This window comes from Oncorhynchus keta, chromosome 18 (assembly GCF_023373465.1).
Source record: "Oncorhynchus keta strain PuntledgeMale-10-30-2019 chromosome 18, Oket_V2, whole genome shotgun sequence".
In the NCBI taxonomy this organism is placed as follows: Eukaryota; Metazoa; Chordata; class Actinopteri; order Salmoniformes; family Salmonidae; genus Oncorhynchus; species Oncorhynchus keta.
In genome coordinates this window covers 21,638,660-21,656,395 of record NC_068438.1, presented here as the reverse complement: position 1 = coordinate 21,656,395, position 17,736 = coordinate 21,638,660, and the positions used below count along the sequence as shown (strand labels likewise).

Below are 17,736 nucleotides of genomic sequence, written 5' to 3'. Positions count from 1 at the left end.
TCAACATCTCATAATAGGCCTACACATTACACAGCTATTTGAAAACACCCATATGTTTGAAAAAGGAGAACAGATTTAAACACATTTCCTATAAATATACCTGTAGGGGTCACATGAAGTCATTTTAATCCTAGTATCTGTCCATCTCTTTCATATGGGTTTAATGTAAAGGTTTCAAAAACAGATGTTTAGCCTGTAGATGTTATGATTTAAGCTCATCTTTCTCAGAAAATTGCTACATCTTTTCTATGTACCCTGTCCATTTATTTATTTATTATTTTGCCTTGCACACAACAAACTACATATCGCTAATATATCACAATTTGTCAAGATGTGTGTGTGCAGTTTGACAAATGAGTACAGTTACTCTCCCATATAATTAATCTAGGCCTATATTGTAAATATGATTACCACACTATCCTGAATCTGTATTTTATTTTCTAGACATGGATTCAATAAACATAAAAATAGCATGTTGTGAAAGCCTTTAAAATGTTTAGGCCGATGTCAGTGTGTTTTGTATCATGTACATTTATGGGTAAAGCAATGGTTTCAGGATTAGAAATAAATTATACCTAGATGATACCTGCATCATGCTGCAGGTTCAGGATCTATTTTGGGTCCTCTGCAACTCCAGTTTCCTACATACGTCAGCATGCCTGTCTTAAAAACAAATGATGATTCTCAATAACAAATGACAATTAATCCCACTGAGACTCTCGGCTAGCCGATGTGTCTCTGCTTGCAGCTGCATGCACATAATGTATATGCTAGAAAGAATAATATCCAGGTGGGCGGATATAATATATGTGTACATTGTAATCGTGAGGGAGAGAAGGGTAGAGGGAGCGAGCCGAGGTACTGTGAATATAAATCTAATTGTCTGCAGAGAACGGAGCTGCGCCATTCTCAGTGCCCTGCTGCTGCTACCCTGTTGGCAGTACAGGACATTATACCCAGTAACTCCTGGTAAAGACATGATCATGTCTCTAGGCCTCACAGGATAGGTAGAAATGGTATGGTATGGTATGATTTCCTGGTTCAAAGAGAATATTTCCAAATGAAAGAGTTTCCCGGGCATCTTAGGACAAGGAAATGATCACTGTCCAACTAAAAGCCAGCCTCTTTCATCACCATCTCTGCTCCCATTATTTTAAGGAGATCTAAATGGTATGGTATGATTTCCTGGCTTGAAAATTTAGAAATGGTATTTTATATATCTTTAAAATAATGGGAGCAGAAGATTGTGATGAAGGAGGCTGGCTTTTAGTTGGACAGTGATAATTTCATTGTCCTAAGATGCCCGGGAAACTATTTCATTTGGAAATATTCTCTTTGAATTAAGAGTGTATATATAGCCATCTTCTGTGTCTCTTTTCATTGCCACACCAGGCTAGTAAAAGGGATTTGCAGGAGATTTTCTGTAAGAATACTTCTGCATATACTGTGCCAGTGGAATGATATTTTTTACAATGTGAATGTTTTGTCATGTATTTATCTGATCGAGGCCTACATAGTTTATCCACATACTGGCAAGTAATTACATTTGACCACCTCTTCAATGAAATGCAGACATTTAGGATGATTATCTTTCAACAGTAAGGGCACACAGGACCTTTTTAAATGAGCCTTGCCCTCTTGGCTCCACACCACCCAACCTTTCCCCATAGTCATCAAATAGCGTGCTATATATTTTATGAACTCTTTGTGAATTTCCTTAGTTTAGTATTTTCCTGTAGAACCCTAACCCTTCGTGCAACATGATTTCGATTGAATCAAGGCCCATCTAATGTGATGCAGATTGTTGGTGATGGTTTGTGTTACACTTCATTATGCAGTCCAGGCGTGAAGGGGGGAATGACAGAGGGATGGCGGTTGGATGGAGGCAGGGAAGGAAGGATGGGGTTGTCTTGGGCCAGTCTGGGAGGAGCATATCTCCACAGGGCAGCATTACTGTGTTCTGAATGCTGCTGGTGGAAAATATTCTGCAGCATTGACATTGCCATTGTTCAAAATTCGAGTGCGGCCACGACTTGGCTAAGGTTACTTGAGAGTAGTGTTCAATTTTGCATTTAACTCTGACAGTGTCACCAGTATTAATTGCAGAGTAATTGTGATCTTCAGAACAGCAGGGGCCTGAATGAGTGTGTCTGTTAGTGGTTTAACTGACCAGCTCTGTCCGCTCTGTTTTTATACTGAAGAGAGAATTCATGTTTCAGTGAGCAGTCAGATGTAGGTCACACTACCATAGCCTTCTGACATGTCCTAAGACATTTACATGTTTAGTGTTTACTTAAGGCTTCATGTGGCCAATACATTTCCCCCTTCAGAATGATTATTTTGGCACGTGTGTGCATTGATGTGAATGTGTTCTTCTGTTCCTGTAGCTAGGCTGTATAACGCATCAGATAGCCAACCCACAAGACTGCAAAGCTATGTAGACTCAGGCTTTGTCTGATACACAGATGTGGTTTTATCACCAGGACAGGTATATGAAGCTCCTGGTACCTGACAAGAGAAGCTTTGCTTCAGAGGAGATACACATATACAGTACATCACAAAATTGAGTACACCCCTCACATTTTTGTAAATATTTGAGTATATCTTTTCATGTGACAACACTGAAGAAATGACACTTTGCTACAATGTAAAGTAGTGAGTGTACAGCTTGTATAACAGTGTACATTTGCTGTCCCCTCCATAACTCAACACACAGCCATTAATGTCTAAACCGCTGGCAACAAAAGTGAGTACACCCCTCAGTGAAAATGTCCAAATTGGGCCTAATTAGCCATTTTCCCTCCCCGGTGTCATGTGACTCGTTAGTGTTAGAAGGTCTCGGGTGTGAATGGGGAGCAGGTGTGTTAAATTTGGTGTCATTGCTCTCACACTCACTCATACTGACTGGTCACTGGAAGTTCAACATGGCACCTCATGGCAAAGAACTCTCTGAGGATCTGAAAAAAAGAATTGTTGCTCTACATAAAGATGGCCTGGGCTATAAGAAGATTGCCAAGACCCTGAAACTGAGCTGCAGCACGGTGGCCAAGACCATACAGCGGTTTAACTGGACAGGTTCCACTCAACAGGCCTCGCCATGGTTGACCAAAGAAGTTGAGTGCACGTGCTTAGTGTCATATCCAGAGGTCGTCTTTGGGAAATAGACGTATGAGTGCTGCCAGCATTGCTGCAGAGGTTGAAGGGGTGGGGGGGGGTCAGCCTATCATTGCTCAGACCATACGCCGTACACTGCATCAAATTAGTCTGCATGGCTGTCGTCCCAGAAGGAAGCCTCTTCTAAAGATGATGCACAAGAAAGCCCGCAAACAGTTTGCTGAAGACAAGCAGACTAAGAACATGGATTACTGGAACCATGTCCTGTGGTCTGATGAGACCAAGATAAACTTATTTGGTTCAGATGGTGTCAAGCGTGTGTGGCGGCAACCAGGTGAGGAGTACAAAGACAAGTGTGTCTTGCCTACAGTCAAGCATGGTGGTGGGAGTGTCATGGTCTGGGGCTGCATGAGTGCTGCCGGCACTGGGGAGCTACAGTTCATTGAGGGAACCATGAATGCCAACATGTACTGTGACATACTGAAGCAGAGCATGATCCGCTCCCTTCGGAGACTGGGCCGCAGGACAGTATTCCAACATGATAACAACCCCAAACACACCTCCAAGACGACCACTGCCTTGCTAAAGAAGCTGAGGGTAAAGGTGATGGACTGGCCAAGCATGTCTCCAGACCTAAACCCTATTGAGCATCTATGGGGCATCCTCAAACGGAAGGTGGACGAGTGCAAGGTCTCTAACATCCGCCAGCTCCGTGATGTCGTCATGGAGGAGTGGAAGAGAACTCCAGTGGCAACCTGTGAAGCTCTGGTGAACTCCATGCCCAAGAGGGTTAAGGCAGTGCTGGAAAATGATGGTGGCCACACAAAATATTGACACTTTGGGCCCAATTTGGACATTTTCACTTAGGGGTCTACTCACTTTTGTTGCCAGCGGTTTAGACAATAATGGCTGTGTGTTGAGTTATTGAGGGGACAGCAAATTTACCCTGTTATACAAGCTGTACACTCACTACTTTACATTGTAGCAAAGTGTCATTTCTTCAGTGTTGTCACATGAAAAGATATACTCAAATATTTGCAAAAATGTGAGGGGTGTACTCACTTTTGTGATATACTGTGTGTGTGGATATGTATGTATGTCAGCTGTGTCTACATGAGCTGGCTATTTCTTGCTTTCCATGTACAGTTGAAGTCGAAGTTTACATACACTTATGTTGGAGTCATTAAAACTTGTTTTTCAACCACTCTACAAAACTCTTGTTAACAAACTATAGTTTTGGCAAGTCGGTTAGGACATCTATATATCTACAAGTCATTTTTCCAACAATTGTTTAGACGGATTATTCCACTTATTCACTGTTTCACAATTCCAGTGGGCCAGAAGTTTACATGCACTAAGTTGACTGTGCCTTTAAACAGCTTGGAAAGGACCTTGTGAAGATGCTGGAGGAAACAGGTACAAAAGTATCTATATCCACAGTAAAACAAGTCCTATATTGACATAACCTGAAAGGCCGCTCATCAAGGAAGAAGCTGCTCCAAAACCACCATAAGAAGCCAGACTACAGTTTGCAACTGCACAAAGATGGTACTTTTTGGAGAAATGTTCTCTGGTCTGATGAAACAAAAATAGAACTGTTTGGCCATAATGACCGTTGTTATATTTGGAGGAAAAAGGGGGAGACTTGCAAGCCGAAGAACACCCTTCCAACCGTGAAGCACAGGGGATGAAAGCATCATGTTTTGGGGGTGCTTTGCTGCAGGAGGGACTGGTGCACTTCACAAAATAGATGGCGTCATGAGGGGGGAAATTTATGTGGATATATTGAAGCAACATCTCAAGACATCAGTCAGGAAGTTAAAGCTTCCTGATGCTTTAAGGTGATCATAACTGACCTAAAACAGGCATTTTTACTAGGATTAAATGTCAGGAATTGTGAAAAATTGAGTTTAAATGTATTTGGCCAAGGTGTATGTAAACTTCCGACTTCAACTCTATATGCAGTTTAATTTCCATAAATTCTTTACAATTCATTTTAACAGGACTTGAAGTTATTTTAAAAAGAGATAACAAGGTGGTAACCCACACCAATATGACTTGCCAGTGCTTTTATCATACATGCTATGGTTAAAGGCATCATCTGTGCCTATATTGCAATCAGAAATTGTTTACAGTAAATGGAAGGGAAGCAAGACAAGGTAATGCTCTCGTCTAAATCAATATGTTTGTGTAGAGGAAACACATTTGAGTCCAGTCCAGCTGTGAGGTCAGCTACTGAACAACTTGGCAGCATGGGACTGTTTACCCCCTCAGTGAAAAGACAATGTCGGGCACTGATCTTGCCTGCATGCGAGTGATCATAGCAACTAGTAAAGAGTGGCTCTGTGCTGCATTGAGGTTGTGGGTCTGTGGGTAGTAAGTGGCCCTATTGCCTCCTCCTTTTCAGGCCTGGCTGGGCTCTGGCTGTAGGCAGGGGAGGAGAAAGAGAGAGGCAGCTCTGTTGAGCTACGTGGGGCTCATCTCATGGCACAGCCAGCAATCTCACTCCATTGCCTCGTTCAGAGCCTCATCACCCACCTGGCACCTCCCTCCCTCTGTCCACCCCTCCTTCAGTAGTTCCCCCTCCCTTCCCATTATTATCTAACCATGCAAAGATAAGATGGAATACTGAAGACATTGTCTTACATTTTTTACAAGCGAGGAAGTTTTGTTTTGAAAGGACCTTGTGGGCTTTAAGTTTGACTATTAGGCAGGTTTTCATTTGAAGAGTCACATTTTTTACCGCTGAATTGTTACCACTCTGATTTCACTTAAGTCATACAGTACAAGACGTCATTCACATCAGAAAAGCTGTGGTTCACAGAACATGTTTTATTACGGTTTGATATTTTGTCATCCTTGAGTTGGCATAATAGAAAGGTCATAGTAGCTGTGGGAGGAGAACAGTGTGTGTGTGTGGTGTTCAAGGGACCCTTTAGCAGAACAGTGGGTGGGTGGGTGCCTGTTATGGAACCAAGGCTGTGTATGTGAGCGGAGTGTCTTGGCTGGCACTGCCTTACATGGAGAGGTACAAGCAGGAGTGGGAGAGCCGCTCGTAAATCAATTACAGCCTTCACCAAGTCTCTGTGAAAGCCCCACTTTGCCAACGCTGGAAAATAAACTCTGGGGCAGTGTGTTTCTGCTGAATCAAGAGAGGAGAGAGATCACATCCCAGTGAGAGAGGCTGCATCCCAAATGGCACCCTATTCACTACATAGTGCACTACTTTTGACCAGAACCCAGTGGGGAAAGCCTTGTGAACAGCGTGCCATTTGAGACGCACTGTCGTGGACTAGAGCCACAGCTGCTAGGTGCTTCAGTGAGGGGCTAAGGGTGCCTGTCATCAGGGTGTCACTGATCTGATGAAAACCGCCCCCTGCTCATCACATATCTCAGCCCTACGCCTCCCTGCGCCTGCTGCATGTCTTTGATTCTGGAAGGAGCAGCTGGAAAAAGCCTGCTGCATGCCCTCTTATTTGCAGGTGATAATGTGCAATTCCGTATCTGTAAATGCTAAATTTGGTTGGGGTTGACCTGTGTAGATGCTCTCTCACCTGTCAATTTCACTTGTATGTGACAGTTTGGGCTGCTGTTTACTGCTGCTAAGTGGATAACTAGGTGAACAAACACTGAGCCTTATTACACGCAGGGTAAACACTTCTGATAAGCCCATGCTGAGAGGGTATAGGACCAAATGAAGCCCTGGACATAATTTAAACTTCTGCCCATCAGTCAGGATGAAAGGCTAGATAACCCGCTTCTGACGGGATGGTAAGTAAGCCCACCATGCTAAGATTACGTAGTTAAATGATCCAGGCTAGTCATGCAATGGGGTGACCCCTCAGTGACTAACTTCTCACCCCTCCTGGCTAGTTATGCAGTGGGGTGACCCCAAGTGCTTAATTTGTAAATCGGGAGGTGCCGGAACAAAAAGTGAGTGTTGCATGCAGATCATCGCATTTGCGTAGTGGCACAGAGTAGTAGAGTAGAGGTGCTTGCAGAAGTTGCATACATGGGGAATTATTTTTGTAGCCTAGGGTCTGGGATAATATTAGCCTTTTTATGAATGAAATTCTGTGGCATTTTACATGACCGGAGACCTTAGCATAATCTTCTTTAACACCGCACAAATGATTGAAATGACCGGCTACTTGGACACTTGACTAACTGACAATCTGAGATCATTAAAAACAACCTAGTCTTGAATCCATTCAACTCAAATTGTATTTGAATACAACAGTAGACCTCACCGTGTGAAGACTTACAGAAAACGTTTGACCTCTGTCATTGCCAACAAAGGGTATATAACAAAGTATTGAGAAACTTTTATTGACCAAATACTTATTTTCCACCATAATTTGCAAATAAATTCATTAAAAATCCTACAATGTGATTTTCTGGATATTTTTTTCTAATTTTGTCTGTCATAGTTGAAGTGTACCTATGATGACAATTACAGGCCTCTCTCATCTTTTTAAGTGGGAGAACTTGCACAATTGGTGGCTGACTAAATACTTTTTTGCCCCACTGTAGGTGAATATGAGGAGGAAATTATAGTTCTAGAAAAGCTTTCCAGTTTCACTGACTCGCCCAATGATGCGCATCTCACGTACTGGAGATGGCCGATGCACTAGTGCCAAAAGTTTCTCTCTCTCTTATTTTACCTTGTAAAACAATACTGTTCCCTCAATAGGCCTATTTGGAAGTTGATTGACTATTTTGGTAACCTCTACAGACGGATTAGTCTTCTCTTTTCAGGAGCCATTTTCTTTCCAACCTGTGTTCCGCATTGTATTTGACATATTGCAAAAGGCCTGTTTTGGCTGCATGCTGTTCACTGGCAGATTTTCCGCACATTCCGGACGGCTACACACAATCCACAGCTAGGCAATACAAAAACATTGATCCTCTGTGGCTAAAAGTATAGGCCTATAGTCCTGGTGTAGTATTCTGAATTATTTAATTTCTTTCTGAACAGCAGTAATTCTATAATTGTTCACTGCTATGATTCTATAAGGAAATACATAATGAATTGAAACGCTGGAGAGGAGATGGTTTTAGGTTCATGTCTATCAGAGCAGAGACTGGGAGAGAAGGTGAATATCATTCTAGTTCTGTGGGAGATGGAGGCATACTTTTCTCTCTCACCCACAGCACCAGCCACGCGTTGGTCTCTAGGCTACAATTTTGTGCGAACTATAAACCTGGGCCACCCAACCCAAATCAATTCTTAGAATAGCAGGCACAGCTGAATACAGATTTTTCACAATACGTTTTTTTGAGGGGTCATTACAATTAGAGGCAACTCAAATAAACTCTGACTGCTTTTATTCACATTTTTACATTGCAAACAGTGACAATTAGTTTTCATGTCACGAACAAAACAGTCCAAAACTAAGTGCTGGTGACCCCTCTGTGACAGTTACCTCTCGCCCAGTCTGAGGTAGAGGTGGAGTCCCAAATTACACTATTTCCTACAATGTACTTCTTTTGACCAGGGGTCATAGGGTTCTGGTCAAAAGTAGTGCACCACATAGGGAATAGGGTGTCATTTGAGATGCATACAGTGTCTGTGTGAGTGAGCCTGGCTGTGGGGCTGTAATGTAAATAATAATGTATTAAACTTTTATAGTGCTTTTTATTACAGACAATCTCAAAACGCTTATGTAGTCCAATATGTCTCCATTGTGCTGAGTGGCCTGCAGCTGTGAGTTACTGTAGCCATATTTGACAGGAGCTCGTGAGGAATGTGGGCAGACACCTGCTCTGCAGAGAGAGGCAGTAAGGCCAAGGTGCAGGGAAACAGACTGTGCTGTAGTAAAGTACTGTGGACCGATGCTCTGTTGCCCGAGCCAAATGTTGCCTCTCACACCAAGCTAGTGTTACTAGCTCTTTCACTGCTCTTTGTGTCATTTCACAGGGAGCACTGTAATATTGTGAGAGGTAACAATAGGTTGATGTTGAAGGGGAGTTTAAGTTACCCTCTGAAATTTGGTGAAAACAGTGTGGCTGGCTTGTAGACCACAACCAGAATCTCTCTCTCTCTCTGTGTGTGTGTGTGTGTGTGTGTGTGTGTGTCTCCTCTAAGCAACCTGATCTGGTTCTACATCCGTTATCTGCATGTAAATGAAAACACACAAAGACGCTGAGGCTGTGACCTTGGTCTGTGGTCCGTGAACCACTGAAAGATCCACTGGGATTGGGCCTATGGCTTTGTCCCCGGTATTCTGCAGCTGGCCCATTGATACGGACTCTCTGCTCTCTTTCTGTGGTTTACGACCAGAAGTTTCCACAGGAGAGTACAAGCATGGCCATGTCTTCACCACAGTGCCTACAGTAACACTCCAATGAGAACAACCAATGATTTTCCAGCTTACGTACATTATTCCAAACCAACCCCAATTAGCACATACTTGCCTCTCCAAGAATGCCCACTTTCCTCATTTCTTTTCTCCAAATGAGCCAAATACAGGAAATGGAACACCGGAGACACTGACTAGATATTAATTAAGAGTGAAAGAAATTACTTTGTTTCCTTTCCATGGAAATAAGCATATTGTTGTTGTTCTATCTTGATGATCTCACCCTCATCTGCTGTTTTCCTTGCGATGCTGCCATGTCTGTGTTAGTCTAGCGACCGTGGTTTCAGTTTTCCCCTGGTCTTGAGGACTCTTCTCTCCAGCGAACACTCGCGCACACACAGTCCTCCAGTCTGTAATTGCCCCCCACACCGCATTTAATTTCTCAAATGTGTTTACATACCTCCTATTAGTAAGCATTTCTCCTTTGCAAAGATGATCCATCCACCTGACAGGTATGGCATATCAAGAAGCTGATTAAACAGCATGATCATTACCCAGTTGCACCTTGTGCTGGTGACAAAAGGACACTTTAAAATGTGAATATTTTGTCACACAACACAATGCCACAGATGTGTCATGTTTTGTGGGAGTGTGCAATTGGTTTGCTGACTGCAGGAATACCCAACAGAGCTGTTTCAGAGAATTTAAGGTTCATTTATCTACCATAAGCTGCCTCCAATGTCGTTTTAGAGAATTTGGCAGTACGCCCAATCGGCCTCACAACCGCTGACCTTGTGTAACCACACCAGACCAGGACCTTCACATCCGGCGGCTTCACCTGCGGACCGTCTGAGGAGGGTGGTGCTGAGGAGTATTTCTGTCTGTAAAAAAAACTTTTTGTTGGCAAAAACTGATTGGCTGGACCTGGCTCCACAGTGGGTGGGCCTATGCCTTCCCAGGCCCACCCATGGCTGCACCCCTGCCCAGTCATGTGAAATCCAAAGATTAGGGCCTAATACATTTGTTTAATTTACTGATTTTCCTATATGAACGTTAACTCAGTAAAATCTGTGCGTTTTTAAAAATATTTTTGTTCAATATAGCTCATCTCACAGTTGACTCTTTCTGCTGAAAGGGCAGTTGATTTTCAATGTTTGTATACAATGCAAGGACGCCTTAACGCCTACACTGAAACGTTCCCCTCAAATAACCCCTCTCCCTGTGCCATTGTCTCACCAGTCTAATAGGAGATGGATGGCAGACCGTTGAATGAGAAGGGTGTGAATTCTGGTCATGTGACTGGAACTGCAGCTCTGGCTCCTGTCTAAAAGAGGCTTACTATGCAAACAGACCTACTGTCTCAGCTTGTAGCCTGGCACACTGACACATTGGTGCCAGCCCTGCTATCTTGCCTACATTTACATTTACATTTAAGTCATTTAGCAGACGCTACTATTGAGTTGTTGGGAGCAAGTGGTGGGAGTATTTATTTTTTCAACTGGCTGACAGAATTCCACTGCGAGATAACCTAAATACTGTTACATTGATTATTTTGGCAATGTTATATTATAATCAGTAATCCATGTATAACTACAGTGCACATTCTGTAGAAAGGCACTGAGACGGAGAGGAATAAGATGAGGACTGGACTGGTAGTGTAACTGAGAGAAAGGTTTGGTCACTCCCTCAGGCTAATGGTGTGTGCTGTGGGAGACTGAGAGACTGACTGCTCTACTCTGCGGGACTTTAAAAACCTTTGTGACAAGGAGGACAGCACAGCATCCAATCCACCTCTGTAAGGGGGGAGAGAGGGAGGTGCTGAGGGAGAGAATATGTGGTGAGGAGGGAGAGTTCATGTTAGTTTAAGAGTTGAAAAATAGCTGGAATCTCAAGGAGATTTTCTTTATTGTGGTTGGAAACTTAAAGTTTTCAAGAAATCCTCTCTTGAATGATAGTTTCTGTTTTAGTCCAGATTTGCAAATAACCATGGACTTTCCAAGCAGATTTTGTCTTTAAACAACTGTACTGCAAGTCTCTGTTACCTAACAGAGAGACTGGTGTGGGGAAGGTTCCTATGCAAGTCTCAGTGAGCCCCAGTGAAAGGTGAACAGTCACGTAACCCTGTGGCAGTTCAAAGAACTCCATTGCGCTCCAGAAGTAGTCTCTCCTGGGAGGAGAGCGTTGCTTGGTTCAGGCCGTCTAATCTCCATCTCAGGAATTTTACAGCCAATTAGCACCTCCATGAAAGTCACCCCAAAAACAGTTCCCCTCGCTGCTGTCCGCCGCTGTCCCGCTTTTTGGTCAAAAACCGACCTGTTTTTGGACCGAGTTCACCCTACAAGTGTTTTTTGACTCCTCTGACGACTTGGTTAGATTAGTTTGTCTACATCAGGCCCGGGCAATTATTTTCCATGGAGACCACGTTAGAATATATTTTTGCCATCGCGGGCCAGAATCATATCATCATATATACATCATGTTGTATGACTGTGTTGACAGATACATCCACTGTAAATCACGTCCAGATATGCTACTTATTTTACTTTTTTAACATGCACAGAAATAAACCGCATCCATCTTCTCCTTTTGATAGGTATTTTCATTATTAAACATGCAATGAACTACACGGAGGGAAAAGTACACTGTGCATTCAGCACCACGGACAGAACTCTTGTTAATGGGTATGCACAAAAACACAAAGAGAGAGCTCAACATTACATTTAAACTACTCAATCAGTGTGAGGAGTGAAGTCTCTGATGGGCACCCAAACAGTACAACTTCTAATCTTACGGAAGTTTTGTTCATCGAGAGCTGCATAGACCCTTGTCAGTGACATTGTTTTGAATAGTTCTCCAATCACTGCATCAGACTGAAGATGCGTGTCACGTGCATCACTGCTATCATCCAGGGCCAAGGATAAATAAGTGAAATCCTTTACCTTGTCTTTCAACTGTTGTTCCATATTCTCTGCAATGTCCTCAACACGCCGTGTCACTGTTCGTCTTGACAGGGAAACAATAGCCAAGTTAACAAACAGATTAATGGCCATTTAGATTCCCACCGTACCATGGGTGCACCTCAGCCACGCTCAAGGTCCTAAACAATATCATAACCGCCATCGATAAGAGACATTACTGTGCAGCCGTATTCATCGACCTGGCTAAGGCTTTCGACTCTGTCAATCACAACACTCTCTTATTGGCAGACTCAACAGCCTTGGTTTCTCAAATGATTGCTTCGCCTGGTTCACCAAATACTTCTTTGATCGATTTGACACACTGAACTCGGAGGGCCTGTTGTCCGGACCTCTGGCAGTCTCTATGGGGGTGCCACAGGGTTCACATCTCGGGCCGACTCTCTTCTCTGTATACATCAATGATGTCACTGCTGGTGATTTCTTTTTTGAGCCACCTCTACACAGACAACACCATTCTGTATACTTCTGGCCCTTCTTTGGACACTGTGTTAACTAACCTCCATACGAGCTCCAATGCCATGCAACTCCCCTTCCGTGGCCTCCAACTGCTCTTAAATGCAAGTAAAACTAATGCATGCTCTTCAACGGATCACTGCCTGCCCGTCCAGCATCACTACTCTGGACGGTTCTGACTTAGAATATGTGGACAACTACAAATACCTATGTGTCTGGTTAAACTGTAAACTCTCCTTCCAGACCCATATCAAACATCTCCAATCCAAAGTTAAATCTAGAATTGGCTTCCTATTTCGCAACAAAGCATCCTTCACTCATGCTGCCAAACATACCCTCGTAAAACCGACCGTCCTACCGATCCTCGACTTTGGCGATGTCATTTACAAAATAACCTCCAACACTCTACTCAACCAATTAGATGCAGTCTATCACAGTGCCAAATGTTTTGTCACCAAAGCCCCATATACTACCCACCACTGCGACCTGTACGCTCTCGTTGACTGCCCTCACTTCATATTCGTCGCCAATCCCACTGGCTCCAGGTCATCTACAAGTCTCTGCTAGGTAAAGCCCCACCTTATCTCAGCTCACTGGTCACCATAGCAGCACCCACCCGTAGCACGCGCTCCAGCAGGTATATCTCACTGGTCACCCCCAAAGCCAAATCTTCCTTTGGCTGCCTCTCCTCCCAGTTCTCTGCTGCCAATGACTGGAACAAACTGCAAAAATCACTGAAGCTGGAGACCCATATCTTCCTCACTAGCTTTAAGCACCAGCTGTCAGAGCAGCTCACAGATCACTGCACCTGTACATAGCCCATCCAACTACCTCATCCCCATACTGTATTTATTTATTTATTTATCTTGCTCCTTTGCACCCCAGTATCTCTACTTGTACATTCATCTTCTGCACATCCTACCATTCCAGTGATTAATTGCTATATTGTAAATACTTTGCCACCATGGCCTATTTACTGCCTTACCTCTTATCCTACCTCATTTGCACATACTGTATATAGACTATTTCTACTGTATTATTGAATGTATGTTTGTTTATTCCATGTGTAACTCTGTGTTGTTGTATGTGTCGAACTGCTTTGCTTTATCTTGGCCAGCTCACAGTTGCAAATGAGAACTTGTTCTCAACTAGCCTACCTGGTTAAATAAAGGTTAAATAAAAAATGTATTAATTTAAATAAAAAACATTTTCAAACAGCTCTTTCTTGTCGGGGAAAAGTATTGGTGCAGAGTCAATTAAGCATTATTTAATGAATTCACCCTCAGCGAATAACTTGCTATGTTTAGCAATTCTGTGGGACAGTACATAGCTAGTTAGCTCTTGCAATTCCATAGTTTGTTGAATGCAGTATTGTGAAAAGTCCTTGCTTCTTTTGCAACTGAGAAAGCAACTCTTGATGCATTGGCCCTCTGCTCATATTCCTATATTTCTCTACATGCTTCGTCTGGAGGTGTCGGGACAAGTTGCAGTCTTCCAAGACAGCGTTGCTCTCTTTGCACACAGCTTTCCCTGATATCTCAATAAAGAAATATTTCTATGTCCACTATTGCTGGAACACTCAGCTTTTAATTTGAATAACAAATACTTTTGCAAATTCTTTGCTCTGAGCATGATTCTGCAGGCTGTATTAAATCAGGTTGTGGGCCTCACACGACCCCGGGCCGGCCATTGCCCAGGCCTGGTCTACGTTGTAGTGCTCTATTCTGATCCTAGCCCCCTCTAAAGATGGATGTCATTGTAGGGAAGGCGTTCATCTCCAGCTACAAGATAATGAGGTGGTGTGTGTCTAAGGTCGGATGGCAACGCATTGTGCCTTCTTAAAGATTCCTTTCCATAATATCGAATCAGCCTTTTTCCAGCCAATCTTTATGACAGAGAGTGAGCTTTCTATTTGAGCTGATTAGGGTAATTGAGAAATTGTCAGGTGTCCCCTCACTGTCAGAATGGTTATGGCAGAACAAACCAAATCTAGCTATTTTTGCATTGCAGTAGGGCTTTGTGCTTGTTCTGCACAACCCACAGTGAAACTAGTTAATGTACTGTTTTAGTAGCGAGCCGGTGAATAGTGGCGGTGGGGACTGAGTTCAGAACTTTGGCAGAGCACTGCGCAAGGCAGTTTTGACGTTGTCAATCGTCATATCAGCCAGGGTGAAGTCAGAATCCAATCAGATTCAACCCTGGTTCTCATCACCCTCCCTGCTGTCTCTGGAGATAGCTGGCAAATACTAATGTTTACAATTGGATTTACATAATTCTCTTCCAACCAATTTCTTGATTAGTAATCCAAATATCGAATATTGTTTGCTGCCAGTAACATCAGTCAGTCCATATGTCTGTTTATCCCTACACATTACTACAGCAATATGCCCTCCCATGTAATTGGACATAATATTTACTTGGCCCAATGGATATGAGGATACCTCCTGGCCTGCTTTCTCCTTGGCAGGACATTCACATCATTCCATCTGCTTTTTATTGACCTCATTAAAGATTCAGTAGTTCTATTAGTGTGTCGTATGATCCCTTGGACACCAGCACTCACTAACCATTATTCAAGGGCATTGCTTGCCAAGCTGGTCCTGAAAACAAATGAAATATGAATGGTAAAGCACCACCTCATGCATGCTGATTTTCATATCATTATAGGTTCAAATAATATATCACATATTATGGTGTCACTTCTTCTGCTTTTCAATAGAGTAAATAATTATGAAAGTAATTCCCAGAACCACACACATTTACATTGACTGTTAAGATATATCCAATCCCACACGGTTAAGCCAGAGTCCCCAGTGCAAATGTAAAGCATAGTGAGATTATGTATGGGAAATAGTTGTCTGCTCACAGCAGCTGCAAGCTTTTTACGGGCGAAGAATGTCTTCTGATTACATTGTTGAGAAATGACATGGAATCTGTAGAATGTACAGGCAGGCCAGAGTAGAGACCAATATGGGGGAATAAGTAATGATGGTATTGCAGCGAGAAGAGAAAAGAGGCTAAAAAGAGACATAGCCAGAAACATCCAGAGTTGGCCTAGCTGTGGCGTAGAGGGAGAGGATGATGTGGGAGGTGCTGACTATCTGTTGTGTGAGAGGGATTTCTCCTGGAGACAGACTGATTGAGTGAAAATTATGTAGACTGAGTGCGTCCCAAATGGCACCCGATTCCCTATATAGTGCACTACTTTTGACCTGGGCCCTGGTCAAAAGTAGTGCACTACATATGGAATAAGGTGCTATTTGCTATTAGGTTTGTGACGGTACCAGTATCGTGATTTTTTTTTTCCATGACAAAAATTAAAACACGAAGCAGACCACACACGAACACACTTTGGTCCTTTTTAAAAACCTGCTGTATGTAAAATATAGTGTTTTCCGAAAGTAGTTAAAATCCACGATACTAATCGACCCCGGCACTATTTGGTACGCAGCCCGAGATCACTGAGGTCAGTGGAGCTGCCGCACTGGCATGAGTCTGACTAGAACCACGTATACTGTAGCCAGTCAGGTTAACTTAGTCATTATAGCAGTGTACGTTTCCACTGCCGTCACGTCCCGTTGTAAAATATATTATTGTACGTCTCGGTTACTCAAAACACCCACTACACGCATTCCAAACATATTGAAGGTAATAGTTACTTGAAAGGCATACGTTCAAGTTCCCAAATATAAGTAGAATAAGCACAGGGAAATCATGAAAGGGAATGCCTGGCGATGGGTTTGGTTGGACTGGACCCCCTGCGGGGCTGAGCCCATGCTGTGGGTTACCCTGTGCCTCTGTGTTGGGGGCTAATCGTTGTTTTGATTATTATTTTGCTGTGCATCTGTTTGGGCTTGGGGGAACCGATCCCACGGCCATGTAGCATCAAAGGCGTTACCAGCTTAAGCTGGTTGTAAGGAGCCTGCGAGGTCTTGTCTTTTTGAGAGAGAGAGACATTTCTCCAGCACTGCATTGTTAACACAGGCTCCAAATGAAAGCCACATGATGTTTCGCTCAACATGAAACCCTCGGCCTCAATCAGTTTTACTGGATGCAGAGTGAACTGATGGATTACCCATCAGACTCATCATATGAATGGTTCTTGCTATCGAGATACTTCAGATCAATGAATTGAGATCCCTTTTTACGTTTTTTAAAATTTAACCTTTTATTTAACGAGGCAAGTCAGTTAAGAACAAAATCTTATTTACAATGACGGCCTACCCCGGCCAAACCCTCCCTTATCCCGGACAACGCTGGGCCAATTGTGCACCGCCCTATGGCACTCCCGATCACGGCCGGTTGTGATACAGCCCGGGATCGAACCAGGGTTTGTAGTGATGCCTCCAGCACTGAGATACAGTGCCTTCGACTGCTGCGCCTCTTGTGAGCCTATTAATCTATACAACTCAGAAATATACCGTGTTGGAACGGATGGAATGGGGACATTTATAGGACTGAAGTTGATCCCTGTCCAATAGAAAGGTTATCCCACTTCCCTCCATGTTTTCTTTGAAACATGCTTTAGGAAGTGAAAAAGCAGAGTGTATGCATTCAGAGCCATTAGTGTAATAGGATTCCCAGCCTGGTGAGGTGTTAAGTCTAGTCTGGGAGGAGGACAGACAGAGCGTACAGAGACAGAATGTGTGTCCCAAATGGCCCCCTTTTTCCTTATACATTGCTCCCTATGGGCCCTGGTGAAAACTAGTGCACTATATAGGGAATAGGGTGCCATTTCGGATTAAGTCGTTTCATTGGCGCATCAACATGTTACTCACCACCTGCTCATTTGACCACCTCACTGCTTTCAGAACCAGCAGGTGTGTTTTTAAGTCTTTAACGGGTAGCCGGTGCATCTCGTCCTTTGCTCTGCCGCATGCAGAAAGCCT

General features: G+C 43.3%; 2 protein-coding genes across 10 annotated transcripts in view; one reads left to right on the top strand and one right to left on the bottom strand.

Annotated features, from left to right (window-relative positions):
* LOC118397453 (rRNA methyltransferase 3A, mitochondrial-like) overlaps window positions 1-17,736 on the bottom strand; it is a 114,572-nt gene that overhangs the window by 26,915 nt on the left and 69,921 nt on the right. The window lies entirely within an intron of this gene.
* The window catches only part of nxn (nucleoredoxin), an 86,226-nt gene that overhangs the window by 1,448 nt on the left and 67,042 nt on the right, over window positions 1-17,736 (top strand). The window lies entirely within an intron of this gene.